A 24,363-nucleotide genomic window follows, 5' to 3' on the forward strand; every position below is an offset into this window, starting at 1 on the left:
ATGTTCATGCTAATGTGTTTCCCAAACTTCACTCATTTAGTTTAAGCCAGGTGGTTTTAGATTCGAGGTAAAATAGTTTATCTTTTCTGAAGAAAACCTGAAGAAAAGAAAAACTTCTGTGAGGTCTTTGAGACAGGGAACTTGCTGAATATGTCAAAGGTCCGATGCTGGAGGTTCAGGGAAGAAAGAGGTAAGAAAATGGCCTAAGTGGGAGATCTGAGGGACAGGGCAAGGCACATATATATAGGACTGGCAAAGTATTGATTTGTTTTACCCTTCTTTGCTTTCCCTGGGGTTTTGTGGCAGATAAGACAATCTTGAAGCCAGAATTGAAAGAGGCCAAAGAGCGTGATGAGCCATAAAGACTGTGCCATTATTGAACCTTACACGTGGAGATAAATGCCACTCATCCATCCCCACTTCCTCGCTAGCCAATTTTTTTTAAATTACAAAGGCATCAGAGAATGTCTTCTGAAGCACATCTGTCTCTCTGATGTTAGGGCAAACTGGCTTCTCAATTTGGGTATTATTTACCAGTTCCTGTTAAGCTCAAAAAATGTTGTATCATAAAGGTCAGCTACCATGCTTGAATAGCCGAAATTATACCTATTGTAGTGGTTTCACAATGGGTGAGCACAGCTCAGTGGTGGTGTCTGGTTAACCATTAGGGCATCAGAAGAAATTATTAATCTGTAATAATTTTTATTTTCACCATTTCAGTATCCATTTAGGTGCATATTTTACAAGATACATTTGTGCAGAAATACTTGCACAAGGTAATTGACCAACCAACCAACCAACAAATAAATATGTATGTAGTGGAGGTATGTGTCCAAATTTATTATTATTATTATTATTATTATTATTATTATTATTTTAAAGATTCTATTCATTTATTTGACAGAGAGAGAGACAGCCAGCAAGGGAACACAGGCAGGGGGAGTGGGAGAGGAAGAAGCAGGCTCCCAGCGAAGGAGCCTGATGTGGGGCTCGATCCCAGGACTCTGGGATCACACCCTGAGCTGAAGGCAGATGCTTAATGACTGAGTCACCCAGGCGCCCCACCAAATTATTTCTTTCAATAGAAATCTTGGAGACCACTTTCCCAGTATGCCTTATGATAGTCTACCTCAATTTAAATAATCTTTATGTACTAACACCTGGAGACTGAGACTTTCCTCTCAGTAAGTGTTTAACACTTAAGTGCTTTTTGTATCCTTAACATGGTAGAGAATGCTGACTCACCAGGAGAGACTTCCTTCTTTTTTTTTTTAATGGGAATGCTCATTCTTAAGTAATGGGTGGTAACTCAGTATATTACCTTAAAATATTTTAATTAAGAGTACACCTTTCTCCCCACACTAGACATTTATTTTGAGGGCCATGGCAAAGAATTTGAACTGTTTCTAATGGAACTGAAAAAGAACACACACACACACACACACACACACACACACACACAGGAAATAAAATATTTAGACAAAGCTATGGTGGTTTTGAAGAAAACAATAGTGTTCCCATAACAAAAGTATATTTAAAAGTGTAACATGGGGGGCGCCTCGGTGGCACAGTGGTTAGGCGTCTGCCTTCAGCTCAGGGCGTGATCCTGGCGTTATGGGATCGAGCCCCACATCAGGCTCCTCCGCTATGAGCCTGCTTCTTCCTCTCCCACTCCCCCTGCTTGTGTTCCGTCTTTCACTGGCTGTCTCTATCTCTGTCAAATAAATAAATAGATAAATCTTAAAAAAAAATTGTAACATGGGCACCTTTCTTTTCAAAGACACCTGAGTTTCTCTAATGGTTTTAGTTGAATTAATAATAGATTGACTTAGGATTTAAGAAGCATGTATGAATTTGCAGAGATTCTCTACACCTTTAGCAATGCTGAGTTACAGATCTTCAGTTATTAAACAGAGAAGTCCTTTCACAATAACATTTCAACATGGCAAAAATACCTATTTTCAGGATATAAATACTATGGGGAATTACCTTAGCTGAGCTTGAATTTTATATTACCTGATTAATTTTATATCTCAAGTCCACAAGATAATTTTACTCTCAGGATACTTTTTCTCTTTTTTAAAATTTTATTTTATTTATTTATTTGAGAGAAAGAGAGAGAGAGAGAGAGATATCATCGGCAGGGGCGGGAGCAGAGGGTGAGCAGACTTCCCGCTGGGCAGGGAGCCTGACAATATGGGACTCCATCCTAGGACCCTGAGATCATGACCTGAGTTGAAGGCAGATGCTTAACCAACTGATCCACTCAGGCACCCTGTTACTTTTTCTCTTACTGGTGTCCAGAATGTGACTGAATATACATTTCAGTTCCAAGCAGTTACAGGTTAGCTCAAGCACGTGGGTTTCAGAACTTACTACCTCTGATGGATAGCGCGTGCAACATAGCTCTAATTTGGAGATTGTCCCTTCTACAGAATGTTCATCCCTGACCATCTGAATCTTTCAGGAACTAGAATCAGAGTCCCCTTAAAACAGCATCTCGAAAACAAAACAAAACAAAACAAAACATAATGTCTCACAACACCAAATACACTTGAAGAATTTGCTAAAAGCCTGCATGAAACCCAGATATTGAGTTTATTTTTTAAACTAAAATGTTTATTGAACAAACCTATTTTTAAAAATGTATTTAGTTTGTACTGCTGCCAAACTTAAACATTTTTTTAAAAAGTATAGGAACACAATAAAATGGGAACTTTGTTATAGAAAAAACCACAAAAAAACAAAAACAAAAAACCCCAAACCCAAAAAACCAAAACCCACCTATGGGCCTGTAACAGAGCCAGGCCATCAGTATATTCTCTGAATGTAACTGGACTTGACCCAGTGCATTTGTTTTAAGTCTCTGAATTGAACAGCAGTAGGGTCCTCGTGGTGCCCATACAACCACATTCAATTTTCTCATTAATCTTTACCGTTAATGCCTCTCCCCACTTTACATAACCATTTTAAATAACCTCTTAAAATAGGGATTTTAGAAGGATCATTTGTAGAGAGATGCAAGTGAGTTGAATAATCTATCAGTTGTTTTCTGATTCTTCTTTCTCTGTGCTCTTGCATACTGAACATGTGAAGAAACACGAAGGCAGGGCTCGCATTTCACCTTCCCATCATCAGAGGGAATCTGATCCTTGAGGGATCTCAGTTTTCTTCTCAACTCTTCCATCAGTAATAAGCCCTCCAGCACGTCTCTTCTGGCAGGAAGTGCTCAGACAGCTGTCTAAAGTGTACCAACCAGCTCAGAAAGACATGTTGAGATACGAAAGTTATGCACAGCAGTTACATTGAAGATGTCTATTCTCTGTTGGAATCAACTAGACTGAAAAAAAATTAGTCCCTTCCAGGAGGATACTCCTACCTCCATTCTCGGCACATTTGACAGCCTTAGTCTGTTTTTCCCTTTCATCTGTTTTTATATGCACTTTCTCTCCAGAGCAACTTTCTTTGACCATTAAAATACTAATACTTCTGACTCTGAGTCGGTCATTTTAGCCCTCTCTGTCTGAGCAACTGGCTGGAATGAGAATCAGTCTTCATAATGTAATAAGCACCAGTTGTATACAGGGCACTCTTATCTGTGTTAAGTGGTGTGTGTGTGTGTGTGTGTGTGAGAGAGAGAGAGAGTGGGGGGGTCACACACACAACACACGTGCAGGTGGCAGTACAGCAGACTTTAAAATTCTCAGGTAATCCCGAAGTGCCCAGTCATGGAGTCCTGAAGTGATCTGCAGCTTCGCGAAGCATGAGTTTGAATCCCGTCTGTTTGAGGTCAATGTAGGGGAGCCAGTCACTTGGATAAGGAGTAAGTCAATGATACAGACCAAAACACAGCATTATTTCAGGTTTTTTGTTTTTGTTTTGTTTTGTTTTTTTAATCTGGGAAATACTACAGAACAAATTTCTCAACTCAGCACTGTTGGCATTTTGGGTCAAATTGATCTTTATTGTGGGAGCTGCCCCATGCATTGTAGGATGTTTAGAAACATTCCTAGTCTCTCCACCTTTTTTGTGACAACTAAAAAATGTCTCCAGACATGCTCTGTTGGGGACAAAATAACCCTGAGTTAAGAACCCTTTCTGGGGGCGCCTGGGTGGCGCATTCGTTAAGCGTCTGCCATTGGCTCAGGGCGTGATCCCAGCGTTCTGGGATCGAGCCCCACATCAGGCTCCTCTGCTAAGAGCCTGCTTCTTCCTCTCCCACTCCCCCTGCTTGTGTTCCCTCTCTCACTGGCTGTCTCTTTCTGTCAAATTAATAAATAAAATCCTTAAAAAAAAAAAAAAAGAACCCTTTTTGGGTCGATGAGTGAAAGGTGAGCCACTGGAGTTTAAATCCTGAGAACACATTCCATTCATAAAATTACAAAATTGATTTATACTTTTTGTTTCTTAAAGACATTAGTATTATTAAATATAGAAAACTAAATACTATAAAATCCATATTCCTTTTAAGGAAGATGTCTGATAGCTGAGACTCTTGAAATCTTATTCAGTGAGGTTTGAACTAAATACTACCTTACTTTTTTAATTGAATATCACTGTTTCTAATATAAGCATTCTTCTTTGAAAGTGTTTGGGGAAAAATCATTTATCAACTGAGCAGGGGATAAAATGGAAAGTGGGGGAAGATTTTATTCAAGGAATCTGGCCAGGACACTGGGTGAGCCTTGTCTGTAAGATCAGAGTAAGGGTATGTTTCCAAGATCTTGGCAGAAAAATCAGTGACTTTCACATAAATGGTAATTTTTATTACTGTCAATGAAATTTAACCATCCTCCCATTGAGGCAGGAGGCAAGCGATGATTTGGTCCTTAGTGTCTGGGAGCAGCCCATCATGACCTTATTCTCTCCTCCTAAGGTCAATGCTTGCGATCCTTCTAGACCCAAGGCCTCCGGTTATAGATCTCTTTTAATTATTCTCACGTGTTATTTGAGAACTTGTAAACATTCAGCACACTTGAAAATTCTTATTTATTCTCTCACTTCTTCATACTTAACTAATTTCATGACTTCTACTTTTAAATCTTGTTTTCAGAGTCATTTCTCTATTCAGCAAAATCGGCACTCAACACAAATTATGTTTCTGAATACTAATCCACTAGAGATAGTTTTCAGAAGGGAAATTGCAGCTAAGTGAAGCACTGATAATTTGTCAACCGGGATACTTTTTACAACATGACTTGACTAAGATCCGGATTTAAATACCTGAGAGAGAAGATTAAAAATAGAATGGGTTTCAGTTTCAGAAAGTGAATTCTTGAAGTGTCTTTCCTGTCCTTTTCATTCAATTTATCACACACCCTGGCGCTACTATTTCTGCAAATGGAGGAGTGTTTCCTCTGGGGCTTCCAGATTGAAATGGAACCGAGAGGGCTGAATTCTTTTGGCTGAATTTTTTCTACAGGCTGGTGAGTTGCCATTTCAATGCTGATCATAATATATTGGCCTACCAGTAGCATATACTCTCCCCTGCAAATAGAAATAAGAACTGGAAAGTTTTACCCTTTTTATATATCTTGGTACATGTTTGATTCATTTCAAAATGGTCTCATCTTTAACAGGCTCTGGAACAGCTTTTTTGGCCTTGTTTTATTTATATGTAGGCAAATAATACCATGAAAATCAGGCAGGCTTTTCAGAACTTATTTCTTTATCGATCATATTTTCCCAATCAATATATATTTAATGCATCATTACTATTAATTGATAAACTAATAGTGTTATAATAATGATATAAATAACATTATAATGAGTTCATAATATTGTAGAACTGAAAACGTGATATAATGATAGAATGGTTATAAACAGTTTCTTAACAATTGCAAAACTTTCAGGTGCTGCGAGGGTTTGTAAGGATTACAGTTCTATTGACTTAACAGTGCTTTAGTGTATGGTTTGAGCAGTTTTATTAAAGAACAGGCTATGAAATTATTGAATCTTAAAGCCGTACAAAACTCAGATCATCTGGTCTAAGGGCTTTTGAATTTAGGAACCACAAAACCCCTGTGTGTGTGAGCATGTGTGCGTGTGTGTTCATATAAATCTCAAGCAGTCTCGAAATCGTGCTTAAGGGTTATAAATTCTATTAAATTGGATTCTGTTCCATTCTATTCTTCTTTTTTCTATTTCATTTAAAAAATGCCAAACAAAAAAGATTCAGAATCATAACCTGCAGTTTGAAAAACGCTGATCTAGTCCAGCAGCTGTGGTTTACAGATGAGGGGTCTGGGTTCCTCAAACATGAAGTGACTTGTCTAAGGTCACACAGCTCATTCACAACCCAAGTGAGTGTTCTTTTAAAAACACATAAGGAATTTCAGATTCAAATCATTCAGCATCTGACGCTTCCCCCATGACTTCTGGCTAATCCAGAAAGTACTTTCAAACTGCTGTGCTAGAAATCAGGAGGCGGGCATTACCCACAACGACTGTGCACACACTCACACGCTTCCTGATCTCTGTTACTGGCCCTGTGGCACCCCAGGCCCAAGAAACCAAGATTTACGTTGTTGGCTTTTAGTTCCCTTCATATCTTTAGTACAGTTGTGGGAGACATGAGAAATTCCTGCATTTGGCTCTCTACAGCTCAGAGACTTGAGGGACCTGTGTGGACTCTATGGCTGGAGAAAGTTCAAGAGCAGCTGCCAGGGTGAGCTGTCACAGGGCGCGACTTCGAGCGAGTCACTTAACTTTTTGTATCTTAGTTTTTCCCATCTGCATTACGGGAATAATAAGATCACATCATCCTTCCTCCTTGGCTTTTATTTTGAGGACCAAATGAGAGAAAAGAATGAAAGCCTTTTGAAAGATCAAAATGCTACATACCAGAAGAGTGTTTAATAAATTTTCCCCCTTCTCAAAAACCAGATATAATTTTTCCTTCATTTAAAAAAAATAGGAAGACATGGAAATGATTATTTGTGATTGTTCTTGTATTACATCTGAAGAAATAACATTAGTAAAATCAAAGGTTGGATTTGCTGGTTATATTTTTTTCATACGCATTAAAATAAATAGCACTATTAACATGTTTATATGTGTATCTCCTAAAGTCATTTTGAATCACAGCCAGGGGCACACGTATTGCACTCGGGGTCATGGTGGTGAAGAGCGGATGGGTAGACCTAGGATCTCACCCTGCCGTCCATCTACTCCCTGTGTGACCATGGACAAATGACTCAACCCCAGACAGGCTTGATTTCTCCTTGGAGAAATGAGGCCGCTCCTGGTGAGCTCATAGTGTTGTAAGGATATTTATGAGGTAATGCAGGGGTTGGTAGACTAGTGCTAATAGGCCACCCCTGGCCCACCATCTGATTTTGTAAATCAAGTTGAATGAGAACACCAGCAAGCCCATTGATTTGCATATTTTTTATGGCTGATTTTGCCCAATAATAGCAGAGGTGAGTAGTTCTAACAGAGATGGTTTGATCCCAAAAGCCTATAATATTTGCTATCTGGCCCTTTACAGAAAAAGTTTGCCAATTCCTGAGAGTTATCTGATAATGAATGTAAAGCACTTAGTGTTTCTACCACCTGGAAAATGTGCCAGGATGATTTTGCTATATCTCTGGCCTAAAACAATTCTTTTTCTTTTCCTCCGGTATCAAAATTAACTTTCAGGAAAGTACCTGAAACTTGCTATAGGTGAAAGAATGAGGCTCTCGATGTTTTGGGCTTAATCAACAGGTGTGGGGAGGTATTTGCAGGGTAAATCAGACTTGCTCTTAGTCCATTTCTGCAAAAGTGACCACTAATCTCTTCAGAGTTCATTTTTTCATTCCTGACAACTCCTTTGAAAATATTTATGTAGTGTTCATGAGGGATTTCTGGTTTTTCCTAAGAACACACTGTCAGCGTGTGGCAGACTTCTTCACCGGGGTGAGTCTTTGTGATGAGTCCTGGTCGTTTTCCTTTTCCTGTGGGTTTCTTGGAAAAATTTGTTTGCCTTGTCTGAACTCTTTTTTTTTTTTTAGATTTACAAAGGTACGAAAAAGGAGAAGAAATAATTTCATGTTTTTATTCATAACTCCTGGGCTCCAGTGAGGTTTCCTATAAAGTGGATAATTTTGCTGTATCTTTGGCCTAAAAATTGTAACCCATTCTTACCACCCATGGATCCCAGCTATGTCTCAAAGTAAATTAGACTTACTCAGAAACTCAGCATCTGTTTCTTCTCCCAGTTATAAATTCAGAAATAGGATCTGTTTCTCCCTTTAAAGCAGTTTCCCTAGCAACTAAACCACCCTTATATGATCAGAGCCCTTTGTCACTTTTGAAGTTTGACTTTGTGTCAAGGCCTTCTGGCTTGGGGGATGAAGAAAACAACATCCAAACACAAACATTTCAAAAACACTCACGTGGTGAGTTACAAATGGCAACTGCATTTAGGTGACTTTTCTGTAGATTGTGTGTCAGTCCCCATCACCACCACCCTCCCCACCCGCCCAGCGAAGATAGCGATCTCTTGAAGTAGCTATCTTTGTAACAGAGAAACAGATGGGAGTGATTCTTAAAGTGGCTAAATTACCATAAAGATATATTCTGGGAAGCAGCGGGTAGACAAAGATAGGGACAGATTTGCAGCAGGCGGCCCCACAACGTGAACTCACCTTGTGATTGTTCAATCACGCTTATCTGTAGACTAAAATAAAAGTAGCGGTCGCAACTCAGCTACATGGCTGGAACACAGACTTTTGTGCCCTCTGCTCATAAAGGGCCAGGGCAGAGTGTGAGGATGGTGGGTCTTGGCTAAGCCTTGACTGGCTTTTTATTTATTGCTTTTAATATTGATGCCTTTTAATATTAATATTTAATATTAATGCCTTCTCCCCCTGTCCTGTTTGCCACTGACCAGAGTCAGACCCTCATGCAATTCTGCGTTTCCTTCCCTTCCGCAATCCTCTTTGAGCTCCAGCATCTAATGCAACTAGAGTGCGCTGGGGGTGGACAGGGTTTGGGGCAGGAAAGAAGAGGGGAGTAAACAAAAAAGTTGCCTGCTTTCTTATGTCATTTTCTACGGACCCCTTTGCAAAGGGGAGAGAGAAACTTAGGAGACATCTGAGACTCTTCGAGACCCTCCCCCCACCCAGAGGGGCTCAGAGAGAAAGAGGATTGGGATGTATGAGAGGAGGGTGGGAATGACGGTGGAAGCTTCATCTCCTCCTAGTGAGTTTGCTTTCCTGATCTCAAGATGATTGGCGGCTGTTCTTCCTTGGAAGACTGTCCCTGCGATCACCGTGTGCCTCCCAGGAAGCACGTTCACGGGCAGCTCTCTCACTGGCCTGTGCTTCCAGTGGAGTGTGTCTGAGGACCTGGTGCATCTAGCGTGGAGGGAGGTGTTATAAGGAGTTCAGTGAAAAAGGCATGTTCTGCACAACAAGGGACTTAAACCTTTTGCCAAGTCAGTGTTGATTCCAGGAAGCAGGAGGGAAATGTTTTGAAATGATTTTTTTCTTACAAAGGAACTTTTAAACACCGTTCTTAGGGCCTGAGTGGATTCACTTTAGGAGCTTCACACAGATTATGTTGTTGAGGTTAGGCAAAGAATAGGCTTTCAAAAATATCCTATAAATATTTATCACACACCTATTGTAGGTTTAATATTAAAATTGCTGTTGTGGGAAGAGAATCCATAAAATCCAGACCCGGGGCGGTAGACACAGAGATGTGGTACCTAGCTTCCCCTTCGAGGCAGGTCTTGCTGCTGAGCTGTAGGAAGTGTGGCTGGCAGATGGCCTGCAGCTGTGACCTCCTCCTGAGTCGGCCTCGTCCTAGAGAGATGCTTCAGTGACATCATACCTTTCCAGGGGAGCATTCATGGGGTGGAGGCCTGGCCTCTTTGGCTGCAGAGGGGATGGTCTCGTGGTAATACTCATTACTCGCTCAAATACTCACTCCCCCAGCGAGTAGCCCAGGCTCTGTCGGGTTTGTATCACGGTTCAACTTCTTCCTCTGCTGTTCCTGCTTCTGTCCTGTTCTCACAGGTGTTCATCCCTCATAAATAACTGGCACACTGAACTTTGTCTTGGGATCTGTTTCTGGAAAACCCAGCCGGCAATACCTGGTTTTTAATGATCTTACAAATAATTCAAAACACAAGATTCTTTTATGGGCATAAATGATAATGTGGAACAGAATATAAATGCTACAACCTTCAGGTGAGAGGGAGAGGGTTGAGTACTTCAAACACTGGGTCAAGGTTCGTGGTAGGTTAGAACCTTTTTGGTTAGGCAAACCCAAGATACTTGGGGGTGAGAAGAGAGCCAGGCAAACAGATCAGTCTGAGCCAAAGCAGCTGGGGACACTGTGAGGGAACTGGCCTGGTTAGAATGAAGGATGCACATTAGGTAAGAGACATTGAAATGTTAATTCACTTAAGGTTAGATCTGGCTGTAGACAAGAAAGAAATTTCATGATAGATATTTACTCCTTTCTCACATTACCAAAAAAAAAAAAAAAAGGAAGGAAAAAAAAAAAGTTCAGAGATTATCAGTGCTGACCTCGATTTAGAATTCTGCTAATTCATGTATCATTCTATCATCTCCTGTGTAAAGCTTTTATAATAAAGGTCTAATATGGCTGCTAGAGATCCAGCCATCACAACCAAATTACAGACAGCAGGATGGAGGATGAAATCAAGAAGGACATGCCACACCTTTTTAAGGAGATTTACTTCTAATTGCATCTCATTGGCCACGGCTTAATCACATGGCCACACCTACCAGTAAGGGAGGCGGCAGAATGTAATCTTTAAACTAGGCAGCAAAGTACATGTCTAAAAAAAAATTTTTTTATTACAGTTGAAGGAGACATTGCCATATTTTATTTCAGATAATGGAAACGAGTGAGACAGAATAATAAGGCTAAATATGGTGTCTTGAAAGTCATGGTGGCAGTAAAACATTTCTAGAATTTATGGAGGAGTTATTTTATGTATGTGCATGGAGTATCAAAATACTTTGGACATATTCAATCGGACATTAATATTAATAATCATCTAAAATATATTGAGTGTTCTGTATGTGCCAGGAAGTATGTCAAATGCTTTACACCTGTTGTATTACTCAGTGGAGGCTAGGTTTTCTACCTGTTCTATTACAAATGAGGAAATGAAGATTTCGAGAAATTAAGAAGATGGATCAAGTTGTAAATAGCAGAGCCAGGCCTCAAACCCATGTTTGTCCAACTCCCTAATTCAACCACCTGCACTGCGGTGCTGTATTAGAGGCAGCAAGAGGGGAAGCTGCAGCTGTGGAGAGAGGGAGCAGTGGAGACATACTTGGAGAACCAGCTAGCCTTCTAGAGTGTTGAAATGACAGAGTACAGGACAACCAGCAGGGAGGAGGAAACTCAGGCCAAGGAGAAGAGGCATTAGGTACAGAGTTTTGGGGCTCTTTCTTCCGGAGGAGAAAGAGGATGAGAGGCAGAGGAGCAACTGGGGCAGAACCAGGGCAAGGAGCGCTTCAGAGAGGGTCAAGAGGAAAGCTCTCTGGATGATGGAAAGAGCCAACAATGTCTATAACACAGATGTTCAGAAAAAAGTCCGTGATTTGAGCAGCATGAGGTCATTCATGGATTATCTTTAAGAGTGTTGGAAGTGGGATGTGAGAAAGGATGGAGGAAGGTTGGAAATTATGAATGAACTACTTGAACATATATGGTCACCCTATTAGTAATGGCTGATAATAGCAGTTAATATTTATTAAATGCTTACTCTATGCTAGCTCTTGTTCCCAGGACTTATGTGTGCTAATTCACGTAAGCACGGCCCTGTGATGTGGCAACTCTCATTATTCCTATTTTACAGATGAGAAAATTGAGGCAGTGAGAAGTTAAGTAATATTTCTGGCTGCTGAGCTCATGGTTAGTACTCTCAAAAAGCCAAAGGTTTCTTTAAAAAGTAATGAATTGACACAAAGTCACAGGTATTTTTTTCTGAGATAAAAATCTCATGTATATTTTCAAAGGAAATGTTAAGTGTACTTAGTGATTATTCATTTTTCTTTTCTATAAAAAAAACTGTTTTGAAAAGGAAATAGTTTTATTTTTTCTTATGTCAGTTTTTAAAGGAAAATATTTTTTAAAAAATAATCTGAGTGAAATTTGAAATCCTAAGGGAAAGTATATTGTATTTTTACTAATAAGCTTATTGAGAGAATTGAAGTGATACATTATGGACCTTGGTAAATGTCTTTGAAAAGAAAGGGGGCATTCTATCTTTACAGGAAAATATTTAGTAACTGTGCACTGGAACAATGAATTTTTTTGTGTCTTAAATTCCTTTAGGCCTACAGACTGCTCAACTGAATGTCATTAGAACCTCTAGAACTTATTTTTGCATAGTTTGAAGCCTTCCCCATCTCCTACACAGTCACATGTTGATTTGAAAAAAACAAGTATATATACATAGCTGCACACAATACAGAATGGGCAGCATATTGGAATCTAAGACTTACAGATTGCCTGCCTGCTCAGCGTCCCTAACCCTATTCAGGTAACCAGACTTATTAATGTCAATACATGCTTTCAAAAGACTGAGAAGTGATTCTGAAAATATTTCTACCAGGAACACGATAGTTAGATTTGAATAAAATAGCACTGTGATATTAAAAAACAAAGACTCTTGGAAAAGGATTCTGTGTAGAATGTGTTGATAATTAGGAGAGGCAGATTTGAAGGGAATAGGTTTGCCTTTCCATGTAGTCTTTCCAGTTAACAAAATCATAAGTGAAAATAGTTTCAATACGTACAGAGATGTAAACTATAAAGGCAAAAACAATAAAATTGATCAGGAAAAATAAAAATACTGATTTTAAAGAAAAGTACTTTAGAATATATTTAGCAATAATATTTTTGTGAAATTTTAAAACCATGGTTATATAACTGGCATTTATTAGTTCAAATATATAATTAATGTAAGATTGCTAGTTACCTTGGGCAACTCAGTATTATGTCATACAACTACTGCAATAACTAATCATTAGTAAGACTTTGTTACATGGTAGATACCATGTTGGGAACATTCCATGTATAATTTTATTTAATTATCACAAAATCCCTGTGGGTGAGATAATCTAGTTTCTTTATGGAAATGAGGGAGCTATTTTTCACTGCAAATTTTTTAATAGTCTCTTTGTTTTAATCTGTTGGCAAATTTGATAAATAGGTTAAGTGCTTTTTTTTCAGGTAAGAAAGTTGCTATTTCAGTTTCCCTTTCGTGATGTATAAAATACCTTTAAATGATCTATTGTATTGACTTGAAATGTTTGCTTCTTATATCCTGCATATTACTTCATCACACACTGTGAGAAGTAAATAAAGAAAAATGTTTTCTTCATATTAGCTTCTCTACTGCTTCTTAATATCTCACCTGTGAAACCATAGTCATTTCTGACCTAGGAAGCCCTCTATCATCGAATGTAATGTAGTCAGAGAAGTGCCAGTGGAATGTTGAATTACAGTTGCATTACCGTAGGTGAGTTGTGAGGAGAAAAGCTTTGTGTTTTGTCTTCTATTTCTTTACACTTGACCCACAGCACCTTTATTTCTTACCTCTTATTTTCTCAAGGGTAGGCATATACTATTGATTCTTTCAACAATCACATATTTGTATCTACCAAATGTTAAGTGCCAGGGAGGCAATGGTGATCCAAGGCGTCATTAAGCCCCGTTTTCATGGAAGGCTGCACAGGAGCATGGATCCCAGCACATCTCTCATCTTGTGGGAATATATAGTTGTAGCCATCAACTGGTCTTCCCTTGGGTGAAAATTACTAAGTGTCAAACCAAAAATCAAAAGGAAAGACCATCTCAATATAACGTGATTCGTATACAACTCTTCACCCACTCAATTTATCTTGTACAATGCATATGCACCTTCATTGAACGTAACCCTTCAGGGGTGCCTGGGTGGCTGGGTCAGTTAAGCATTGGACTCTTAGTTTTGGCTCAGGTCATGACCTCAGGCTCATGAGATCAAGCCCTGCCTGGGGCTCCATGCTCAGTGGGGAGTCTGCTTGAGGATTCTTTCTCTCCTCCTTTCCTTCTGCCCCTCCCACCCTCAAATAAATAAATAAATCTTAAAAAAACAAAACAAAACAAAAAAAACCCCCCAAAACCAAGATAACCCTTCAGTCTAAGTAGTGATGGCTTGTAGAGGATATGGAGCAAATGTTGGCTCTATTAACTTGCTACTTGATTGTTGTATAACTTCTGGTGAAACTGGTTTTGAGCATTTGTGGACAAGCCACAGGGTTTATCAAATATCTTTAGGATGATAGTAGACAGGGGTCAAGATGGTTAAAATTCAGCTTTCTGTTTTGCTTTGGAGTTAAGGGGAGGAAGAGGAGGAAATTGTGTAAGTAAATGAGACAGTATTCTGATACTTGTATCACTCAGAAATTTTTTGTTAAACCTCATCCCTTTTATCTATCCTAAAAAGAAAGAGATAAATTATATATACTGTGTGCCTACTATGGGTCATTTAATTTTCACATTTACCCTATGAGATTTGGATTCTTTTATCATGTCTATTTTATAGATGAAATAAACTGAAGCTCATGGAGCTTAAGTAACTTACATAATATCCTCAGTTAATTATAGGTAGATTTATTATTCGAATCTGATTCTGACTCTACATTCTATTGTTTCCATTAGTAGAATTAATCAATTGATGGTGTAAAACATAAGTTAGAGCTCACACAGTGTTTAAGATGTTTTTGAGGATAAATATTGTCTACTAAATATATTGAAATATTTATCATAAACATATTTTAAGTCATATTTAAGTATTCAACACTATTTTTCTGTGTCTATATTGTACTACCCGTATTGAAATTTATGTAGCTTTAGCACTCATACCAGTGACAACATAATTGTATTTTCTGGTGATATCTCATTTCAATTTTAAGTTATGTTGCAAAATAAGTATGCATTGCTTTTATAGTTAGAACTGACATAGAGACAGTAAGAGAATAACAGCTCTAAAAGGCAGAAGAGTCAGAGTATGTGGCTATATTTTGAGAATAAATAGGGTGGCTTGGGAAAAAACGTTCATCGTTGCTCAGTTCTTCTGAATAGAAACAATATTAAAAACACAATCCTTGCTGGCTACTGCATTGTAATGTCTTGTCCTATCACCTTTCTTATCACTCTTCTATGAATGAGTATCTCTAAGGTAAGCCTGGCAGAAGCGGTCAGCAAATAAGAGTCAACATTACCCTGGGTTCTATGCAGACAGACCCAAGTTCAAATCCAATTGCATCATGTGCTAGTTGAGCAAGTAATTTAATTTCCCTCAGTCTTATTTTTCTTATCTAATGGACCTATTAGGTCCAAAATTCTCTTGCTGGCTTATTGTAGGAAATACAGGAAATAATGTATGTTAAGTATCAAGAGCAGCATCACATCAAACTTGTTCAGTGCTATTTACATGTATCGTATGTAGGATAAGATTTGTTCTCAGGATGAGTGGGTGAAGTATGTAAAGTAGCCAGGGTGAGAGTCTAGAGCTGCCAGGAGTGGGAGGGGAGATCTCAACCAGAGATGCTTTTCCCATTTTTCTTCATGCACCCTGGCCCCTGACATACCCTTTCATGCCGATTCCTTCCATAAGCTCCTAAAAGTCTCAGCTTTGACATCCAATGTGGGTTGCTATTTTTATATGTGCTCTATCTTCAAAGAAAGAATTATATAATGATTAAATGACTTTTATTTCTCTATGGGTCCTAACACTATGCTCCTTGAAGGCAGAAATCTCTCTTGACTTCTCTAAATCTTCCATACAACTATCGTGAATGCACACAATCATTCATTTATTGCATGGACATTTATTGATGCCCTATTTTGTGATAGGCACTATATTAGGCACTTTGGGTACAGTGGGGAACAAAATAGAAATTTCCCATTGTCCTCGTGCTTATGTTTCAACTGGGGAGTCAGATACTAAGGTATTCACTGTATAATCATGTAATTTTAATAGCAGCAGATGCTATGAAAAAGTACAAGGTGCTAAGAGAGTGGACAATAGGAGGTTGTATCTAACCCATGGAATCAGGGAAGGAGTTGGTAGGTAGCGATTTTATAAAGTATATTGTGTTTCAGAAATTGTATTACCCTCATGATGCACATTAAAATGATTTACCATAGAATCTGAGTTTCCTAGGACTCAGCAGGGTGCAGAGGACCCTCTTCCCAGAGGGAAGAAAGAGGTTGCTAGAGAGTGTTTCAAGCAGAGTCGGGAGTGCCAGTCATCCACCTTGCTCCATTTTTTAAAAGATAACACAATAAGCCCCTCATATCATCCCTAACCTCAACCAATACCCAATTTCCATTTATGAAAAGGGAGAAATAACTCTCTGAACATATGAATTGGCAAATTTCCTCTATTTTATATCGTGCCATTTTAACCTCACAACAGTATTGAGATATTGTATCTCAGTATTGCAAATAAGAGGGCTGATTATGTCTTGCCACAAATAGTCCCATTTATGCTTGTTGTCCTAGAGTAATTACTAATAATGCTCTCCCCCACCTCTACCTTTCAGACACCAGAGAGTCTCAGTCTGTGTGATAAGTTGTATGGTCATAAATAAATGAAGGTCAGGGAGATCAAGGATCTGCCTTGGGTCACACAGCTAATAAGTGGTGGGGGATACCACATTGTACGCTCTGACCTATAGCCCACGTTCTCATTACTATATTGCAAACACAAGTTTGCTAGTTACTTCTACTTTTATATTGTTCTCTGTTTTATTCTTCCAATCAAATTAGGTAGCCCATGACAAAACTAACAAAAACTGGCTTTCTGACATCTTTGTTCAGGTTTTCTGCTAAGGGTTGTATTTCTATAGATTATATAGGAAAAGAAATGATGAGTTAAGATAAAATATAAAATATGTGTAGTAAGTTGTAGTTATTTTCTTGATATGCCTGTCTTTATACTTATATTAAGTCTATTCTTCATGTTGCCTTAGTATGAAGAAGCTAATTTAAAATGCAGTTGCTGGGGCGCCTGGGTGGTCAGTAGGTTAAGCATCTGCCTTCAGCTCAGGTCATGCTCAGCAGGGAGCCTGCTTCTCCCCCTCCCTCTGCCTGCCACTCCTCCTGCTTGTGAGCACATGCTCTCTCTCTCTGTAAAATAAATAAATTAAAATAACATAAAAAAAATCTTTAAAATTCAATTGCTTTGGAAAGTCAAGATGTGACTCTAATGATGAAACATTGGTGGTTGATCTTTTCTTCAACAAGATCCTCTGTGGGCTGGGGCAGTCCATGACTTGCCCTCGTGGGCAGAGCCCAATGTAAAGAGTTTAGAGTTTTAAAAGTAATAAGTTTTTTATGTTTGAGCCATTTTGGACACAGTTTTCATCACTGTCTAAACTGAGTAATACAGATAAAATTTTTTCTGTAGCATATGATATGGCTTTTGAGGGCATTCTTCATACATAAATATATCTGAAATATAAAATAGAATGCTATTGCATTCTTTCTCTTTTATTTTAAATAAAAGTGCATATAAAATCATATTATACTGTCATATTGACAATAAATATTACTTTGTCATGTTTATGAAATTATAATGTAAACTTTAAAGATGCTAGTGTCACTCTATGCACTTAGAAATAAGGTTTTATGAATTATATTTTGGATCAGAATTTAAGTGTCTCTTACGACGTATATAGAAACCATTCTCTATGGAATCTCCAAGTATTTTTATTAAATAATATGTTTTATCCCCAAGTGTTTGCCTCATACTTTATTAGTACCTCTTTGGATATCTATTTATTTAATTCATATTCCCCTGCCACTGAATATCTTGTTAGTCAACTGTTTTCACAAGTGGGGGTATAGTTGGTAGACCTGGAATGTACAGCACCTCTTGTTTCTTTCTTTGTAACTCAGAGAACATCTGCTGATATCCATCTCTCTCATTGTGCTCTCCTCCCAGATCATGAATAGTACTTCATGTAGTAACTTTGTAGAAATTGTTTGCTTGACCAAACTACCTTCTTTTTATATATTTATTAAATATCACAGCAGAAAGAAGTCTTTATAGTTTGTCCAGTTCAGCAGTTCACATTGTGAGTGAGATATTGGTATAAATTACGCAAGCAGGGGGTTCTGTGGTCAAAGAAATGTGAGAAACTGTGGGCTAAACCAAGCTTCAAAGACCTCTTGGCTGTGAGACTCCTAACAGAAGATATGGGATATACCAATTCCTAAATTTATTTGACCAAAGAGTTTCTTTATCACAATTCATCTTGCAAGGCTAGTATTCTAAAGAAGGGACATTAGGCAACACTAATCCAGAATCTTATTTTATAAAGAAATTGTCCCTGAGAAGTTAAATGACTTACCCAAGACCTCACAGCTATTTGGTGGAAAATCTGGGATCAGAAGCTATTTTGTCTGCTTCTGACCAAGACAATTGGGAATTCCATTACTTTGAACATCCTGCCATCTCTTGCTACAGGTATTTGTATGGAAGAGTCATGGGGAGGGAGCTGACTGAAGTTATCTCCATCTTGCTTCTTCCTTTAGCCCCTACACCTTTGGTTTTTAGTAAGGACCTGTGTACCCCTGCAACAATTGTCACAGTTGGAACTGAGAAACTTGAGAAAATTAGGCTGATTTCTGTTTTCTTTTGGACAGTTAATTCCAAGTTTAACCAAAATTGTTTTCCTTTTCATCAGAAGAAAAGAAATATAAGAAATGTCCACAAATAAAGAGATCACTGTCAGTCAATAAGTTTATTGGACAAATATTTATTGAGTGCTTGTATGTGCCACATACTGTTCCAGCTGCTAGGGAAATAATAGTGATCAAAACAAAATCCTTGCTTCTCATGGAGTTTAAAAACCAATGACAAAATCAGATAATAAACAAACATTAGGGGCTTGTTGGTGCTCTGGAGAAAAATAACATGGGCTAAAGGGGACAGAGAATGCTAGCAAGAGGTTGGAATCGGGGTTGCAATTTTATGTAGAGTAGTAAGGAATGTTTTATAGTTGAAGTGACATTTGACAGAGACATGAGGAAGTGAAGGAACTCATGAGCTTGGGAAAAACATTCTAGGGAGTGAGCAAGCTCTAGGAATGCAGGAAAATCACTGTAGATAGAGCTGAGGGGAGCAAGGGGGAGAGTAGTAGGGGCCTGATCATGTTGGCTGTTGGCTCTCGTAAGGATGTTGGCTTATCCTCTGGGTGACAAAGGAAGCCATTGGGAGGTATGGCATAGAAAAGTGGCATTGCCTGACTTCTGATTTAAAGGCTCAATCTTGCTACTGTGTGGCAAATAACTGTAGGGAGAGGTGACGACAGACCAGGTTCCCAGAAAGTGGACTCTGAGGTGGAGTTAGCTTATAGGAAGTTTGCCCTCATGGAAGTGCTCTAAGGAACAGCACCTGTGGGAATGGGAAGGCAGCAACATAAGGCAGAGAGAGAATTGGGTTGCAATGCAGTCCCAACAAAAGCGTAACTGACCTCCTGAGGAGCTCTGAATTTGGGATCGCTCTTTAGAGTTGCCCTAAATTGGAAGGAGAGTGCCAGGCCTTTATATGAGTGTGTCAAGTAGCCATTGGACGCAGGCTACCCCTGAGAAGGGGGAGTGGCTTTGGGCAAGGAGCTTTATTCAGCTGAAAACAACTCCTGGAGAGGACAGACAGCTGAGCACTTTTACAGCACTTCCAGCAACTAGGGAATAGTCCTTTGGCCTGAAGGGAGGTATGGATTGTTTATCAGAGCATCCCCCATGGGAGGCAAAGAGGAAGCAGGGGGATTAGTTAGGAGGAAGTGATTTGGAATGGAGATGTTGGTAGGTTCTGCTACTAGGATGTTAGAAGATAAAAAGCTTCTGCACAGCCAAGGAAACAGTCAAAAAAACTAAGCGGGGGGGGCCCCCCATGGAATGGGAGAAGATATTTGCAAATGACACTACAGATAAAAGACTGGTATCCAAGATCTACAAAGAACTTCGCAAACTCAATACACGAGAAACAAATAATCAAATAAAAAAATGGGCAGAAGATATGAACAGACACTTTTCCAATGAAGACATACAAATGGCTAACAGACACATGAAAAAATTGTTCAAAATCTTTAGCCATCAGGGAAATTCAAATCAAAACCACATTGAGATACCACCTTATGCCAATTAGAATGGCAAAAATTGACAAGAAACAACAAATGTTAGAGAGGATGTGGAGAAAGGGGATCCCTCTTCCACTGTTGGTGGGAATGCAAGTTGGTACAGCCACTCTGGAAAACAGTGTGGAGGTCCCTTAAAAAGTTAAAAATTGAGCTACCCTATGATCCAGCAATTGCACTACTGGGTATTTACCCCAAAGATACAGATGTAGTGAAGAGAAGGGCCATATGCACCCCAGTGTTCATAGCAGCATTGCCCACAATAGCTAAATCATGGAAGGAGCTGAGATGTCCTTCAACAGATGACTGGATTAAGAAGATGTGGTCCATATATACAATGGAATATTACTCAGCCATCAGAAAGAACGATTACCCAACATTTGCAGCAACATGGACAGGACTGGAGGAGATTATGCTAAGTGAAATAAGTCAAGCAGAGAAATACAATTATCATATGGTTTCACTCATTTATGGAATATAAGAAATAGGAAGATTGGTAGAAGAATGAAGGGAGGGTAAACAGAGGGGGGAATGAACCAGAGACTATGGACTCTGGGAAACAAAGTGAGGGCTTCAGAGGGGAGGGGAGTGGGGGATTGGGACAGGCCGGTGATGGGATTAAGGAGGGCACATACTGCATGGAGCACTGGGTGTTATATGCAAATAATGAATCATGGAACATTATATCAAAAACTAAGGATGTACTGTATGGTGACTAACATAACATAATAAAAAATTATTATTATAAAAAAAAGAAGTAGAAGTAGTACGGCATAAATGTCTTATGGATTTATTTTGAAGGGAGATATACTGATAAATTGGTGAGGTGGTAGATAAACCAAGATTATTGGTATATTCATTAATACTGACATATCAATGGGGGTTATGGGAAACCAAGAAAAATTGATGAGAGCCCATCATTTTTAGCCTAAGCAATGAGAAATATTTGTACAACTATATGCTGAGGTGGAGAAAAATTGGGGGGTCTGGTGGGGAACAGTTTTAGGAGAAAGACAAATAATTCAGTTTCACATATCAATGAGATATCCAAGTGAAGTTGCTAATTGGATACATGAGTATATTATCCAGGCCGCCATTCAGGTTGGGGAAATAAATTTGGAATTCACTGGCTCATAAATGTGATTTAAAGCCATAGAATGGGATGAGATTATCCAAGGAGTGACTTCTGGACTACTTCAAAGCTTGAGGGTAGGATGGCACAAAGCAGACAGAGGAGTGTCTAGTGGAGAGGAACAGGACCAATAGGAAATGGTGCCAGAAGCCCAACGGAGAAAGTGAATTCGACAAGGGGAGAGTGACCGCCAAACACCCAGTACTTATTCCTGATGGATAGATGTTTCTTATCATTGTCTCTTTTCCCTTCAAATTGTACCATGTACAAGGCCTATTATTTTTTTTCTGAATATCTAATTATGTCACAGTCTCACTTAGGTGCTATGTTTTCCTCAACACTTTGAAGCTTCTAGTGTGTTTGAATTAAGGAGGGCTCCCAGTATCCAATTAGCTAGGAGTGTAAACCCCAAAGAGGAGAGAATCTATGAGTGCAGTAGTAACAGGAGTAGAAGCAATCCAGATGAGGCCAATACAGATGCCTGATAAAGATGGGGCCAAACTTAGGCTGTGATGGAATCTCACATATTTTCGATGAGAGGTCAGAATTCACTTTACATAAATAAAATACACTCAATTCTGAGTCTGTGAATTGAGATGGTCCTGATTAGGATCCCTGGAATCACCTATTGCCCTAGAGACAGCGATCCAAACTCTTGGTGATTCCCATTTTCAGAGGAAAAACACCAGCAAGAGATAAAAACAAAATGAGAAGTGTCCCAGTGTTGCTCACCAGAAACAGGAACTAAGAGTGCAGAAGCTAAGAGTGCAGTCTCCCTGGGAATGGCCAGAGAGCTCTTCCCCGTGGTGTCTGTATTCCGCACATCACCTTGCACTGTCCTCTGACTTCACTCACGAGCTGTGTAACTTGTGTCTTTTTCATGAAACTGCTGTGCATGTTGAGAATAGAGTCCAAATCTTCTTTGTCTTCATGTCTCTCAGAGCTTAGAATAGTGCCTGGTACTCAACAGATGTTTATGAAGATAAATAAATGGGATTTCTAGTACGTTCATTTATCAAGCACAGGGTATAGAAACAGACAAATGGATGTCTGAATAGCCTTGGCAGCTGGATCTGTTTAATCACATGTTTCTTGGCAAACTTTTGTGTGCTAATCTATTTTTTTTTTTCTGAAATTTGTCAAGAAGAGAGACTATTTGTTCTATATTGTTGATTTTAAAAGCAGTATCTGAAGAGCGTTTTGGCTAAAAGTTACTGAGGTGGTATCTGTTTAGTAAGAAGGTGAAAGACGTCCTACTTCAGCCATCAATAATGCCAAAATTTAAAGAGAATTTGGATTGTATTTGTCTGTTGCAAACTTTGACAAGTTTTATTTTCTCTTGGGAAAAGATTATTCAACAGAGCATTTTGTGTTGTTTAGTGGGAGAGAGATCATTAAAAAGTTTATATATATATATAAAAAGATGGAGAAATAAACATGTATGTTTATGTGATGGTTTAGCCTAATTGAATAAACGCTTACATCGAACTGTGAAAAAAAAAAAAAAGGTTTGTGTTTATAAATGCTTCAGGTCGTGGGCAGACCCTAGGTGACATTCTTACCGATAGGAAAAGTCGTCGTAACTAGAGGATAGGCACTCTCTTCCTCCCCACCCCTCCAACCTGTGTATGTAACTTACTTGCTCTTCCTCACCCAGGTCTGGAGCCTGTTTTTGAACTGGTGCCATCACTTTCTATTCAAACGAGGATGGTTTCTATAGAAATTGTCCTAAATACATGTGCTCTTTGAGGCTATATGTGGTTACTAACCAGATGGCTGAAGCATGCTGTTTTAATGCATGACCAGTATGTTTTTTTTTTTAACTAACAACTATTACTTCTGATCAATGTAACAAATAGTCTACTACACCATCAACTCTTAATAAAACCAGGGAAAGAAAATGATTAGAGAAAAGTTGCCAGTAAGACAGAGCCAAATAGCAAAATAATGGATTAATTTAATTTGTTCTCATGTTGTAAAATGACTCAAGAAAGAAATCAAATAGGGCAAACGATAGGGGCTGAAGTATTTCGTTTTCCAAAGCTGACTTGCCGATGTGCGTAAATAGTGCTGTAACTGGGGGAGGGAATGACAGAAAAGACCAGAGAGAGGACAGAATGAGGTGTGGGAGAAGAGCTTCCTAGTCTTTGAGTCTACTTGGAATGTACAGGTGGAACTGTTGACAAGGGACCGGACTGCTGCTTCCCCTTAGGGAGCCCCTCACTAGAACTGTGTGAGATGAGTGTGATCTCAGGGGATTACATGATTTTACCACAATCCTCGAAAGAACCCTGTGAGAAAAGTACTATTTGTAGCCACATTTCACAGGTGGAAGGACTGCCTTTGAGAGGTCCCCCTGGGTCCCAGAGCCAGTGAATGATCAACTCTAGGACTTCATCCTTTATGATTCTACTTGCTCCGTACTGCTGTTCTGATAGGTGCCTTTATCTCTGCTTGAAATAAGTGTTAGCCTACCCCACGTTCCTAAGCCCCTGTTCCCCTGTCCTTTGAAGTGCAGCCCCAATGCCACTTTCTCCTTGAATTACTCCACTGTAGCTGTGATTGCACCTCCCTCCAAAAATGCCCCTAGGTCTTTGCTACTCAAATTGTCTATGGACAAGCAACAGGGCATCAATGGAGAGCTTGCTGGAAATGTAGAATCTGAGGGCCCATCCCAGATATCCTCAAGCTCTCTAGGTGGTTTTTGCATAAAGTTTGAGAACTTCGGTGTGGGACTTTTTTCTTTTCTTTTTCTTTTCTTTTCTCCTGTTTTCTTTTTGGCTTTGCATTTCTGTTATTTGTATATCTGTTTTCTATTCTCAATTGGACTCTAAGCTCTTTGAGGGCAGGAGGGTGTTATATTTTCTTTTGAGTATACATAAATACACGTAGCCTAGAGGAAGGCATATAATTTGTCTAGTGATGTAACAGCACTTCTATTCAGAAATTTAGAGAATTTTCTAGGTCAAAAAGTGCTGTTATTTGGAAGAATTTTTGCCAGTGTACTAGTAGAATCACTTTTGGCAATTCTTTTACTCATAATGTTTCCACAAATTCCGGCTTTTG

The 24,363-nt window shown here is 39.0% G+C and overlaps 1 protein-coding gene across 20 annotated transcripts in view; it reads left to right on the top strand.

Moving 5' to 3' along the window:
• MLIP (muscular LMNA interacting protein) overlaps positions 1-24,363 on the top strand; it is a 240,849-nt gene that overhangs the window by 80,624 nt on the left and 135,862 nt on the right. Inside the window, exon 1 of one of the 20 annotated variants that reach the window (XM_057303880.1) lies at positions 3,522-3,823. The exons of 18 other annotated variants lie outside the window; for them this stretch is intronic. The gene's annotated coding sequence lies outside the window, so the exon portion shown is untranslated. Of the gene's footprint in view, positions 1-3,521; positions 3,824-12,388; positions 12,515-24,363 lie in introns of those variants that run through there. One more of the 20 variants, XM_044387156.3, reaches the window with a different exon arrangement.

This window comes from Ursus arctos, unplaced genomic scaffold (assembly GCF_023065955.2).
Source record: "Ursus arctos isolate Adak ecotype North America unplaced genomic scaffold, UrsArc2.0 scaffold_29, whole genome shotgun sequence".
In the NCBI taxonomy this organism is placed as follows: domain Eukaryota; kingdom Metazoa; phylum Chordata; class Mammalia; order Carnivora; family Ursidae; genus Ursus; species Ursus arctos.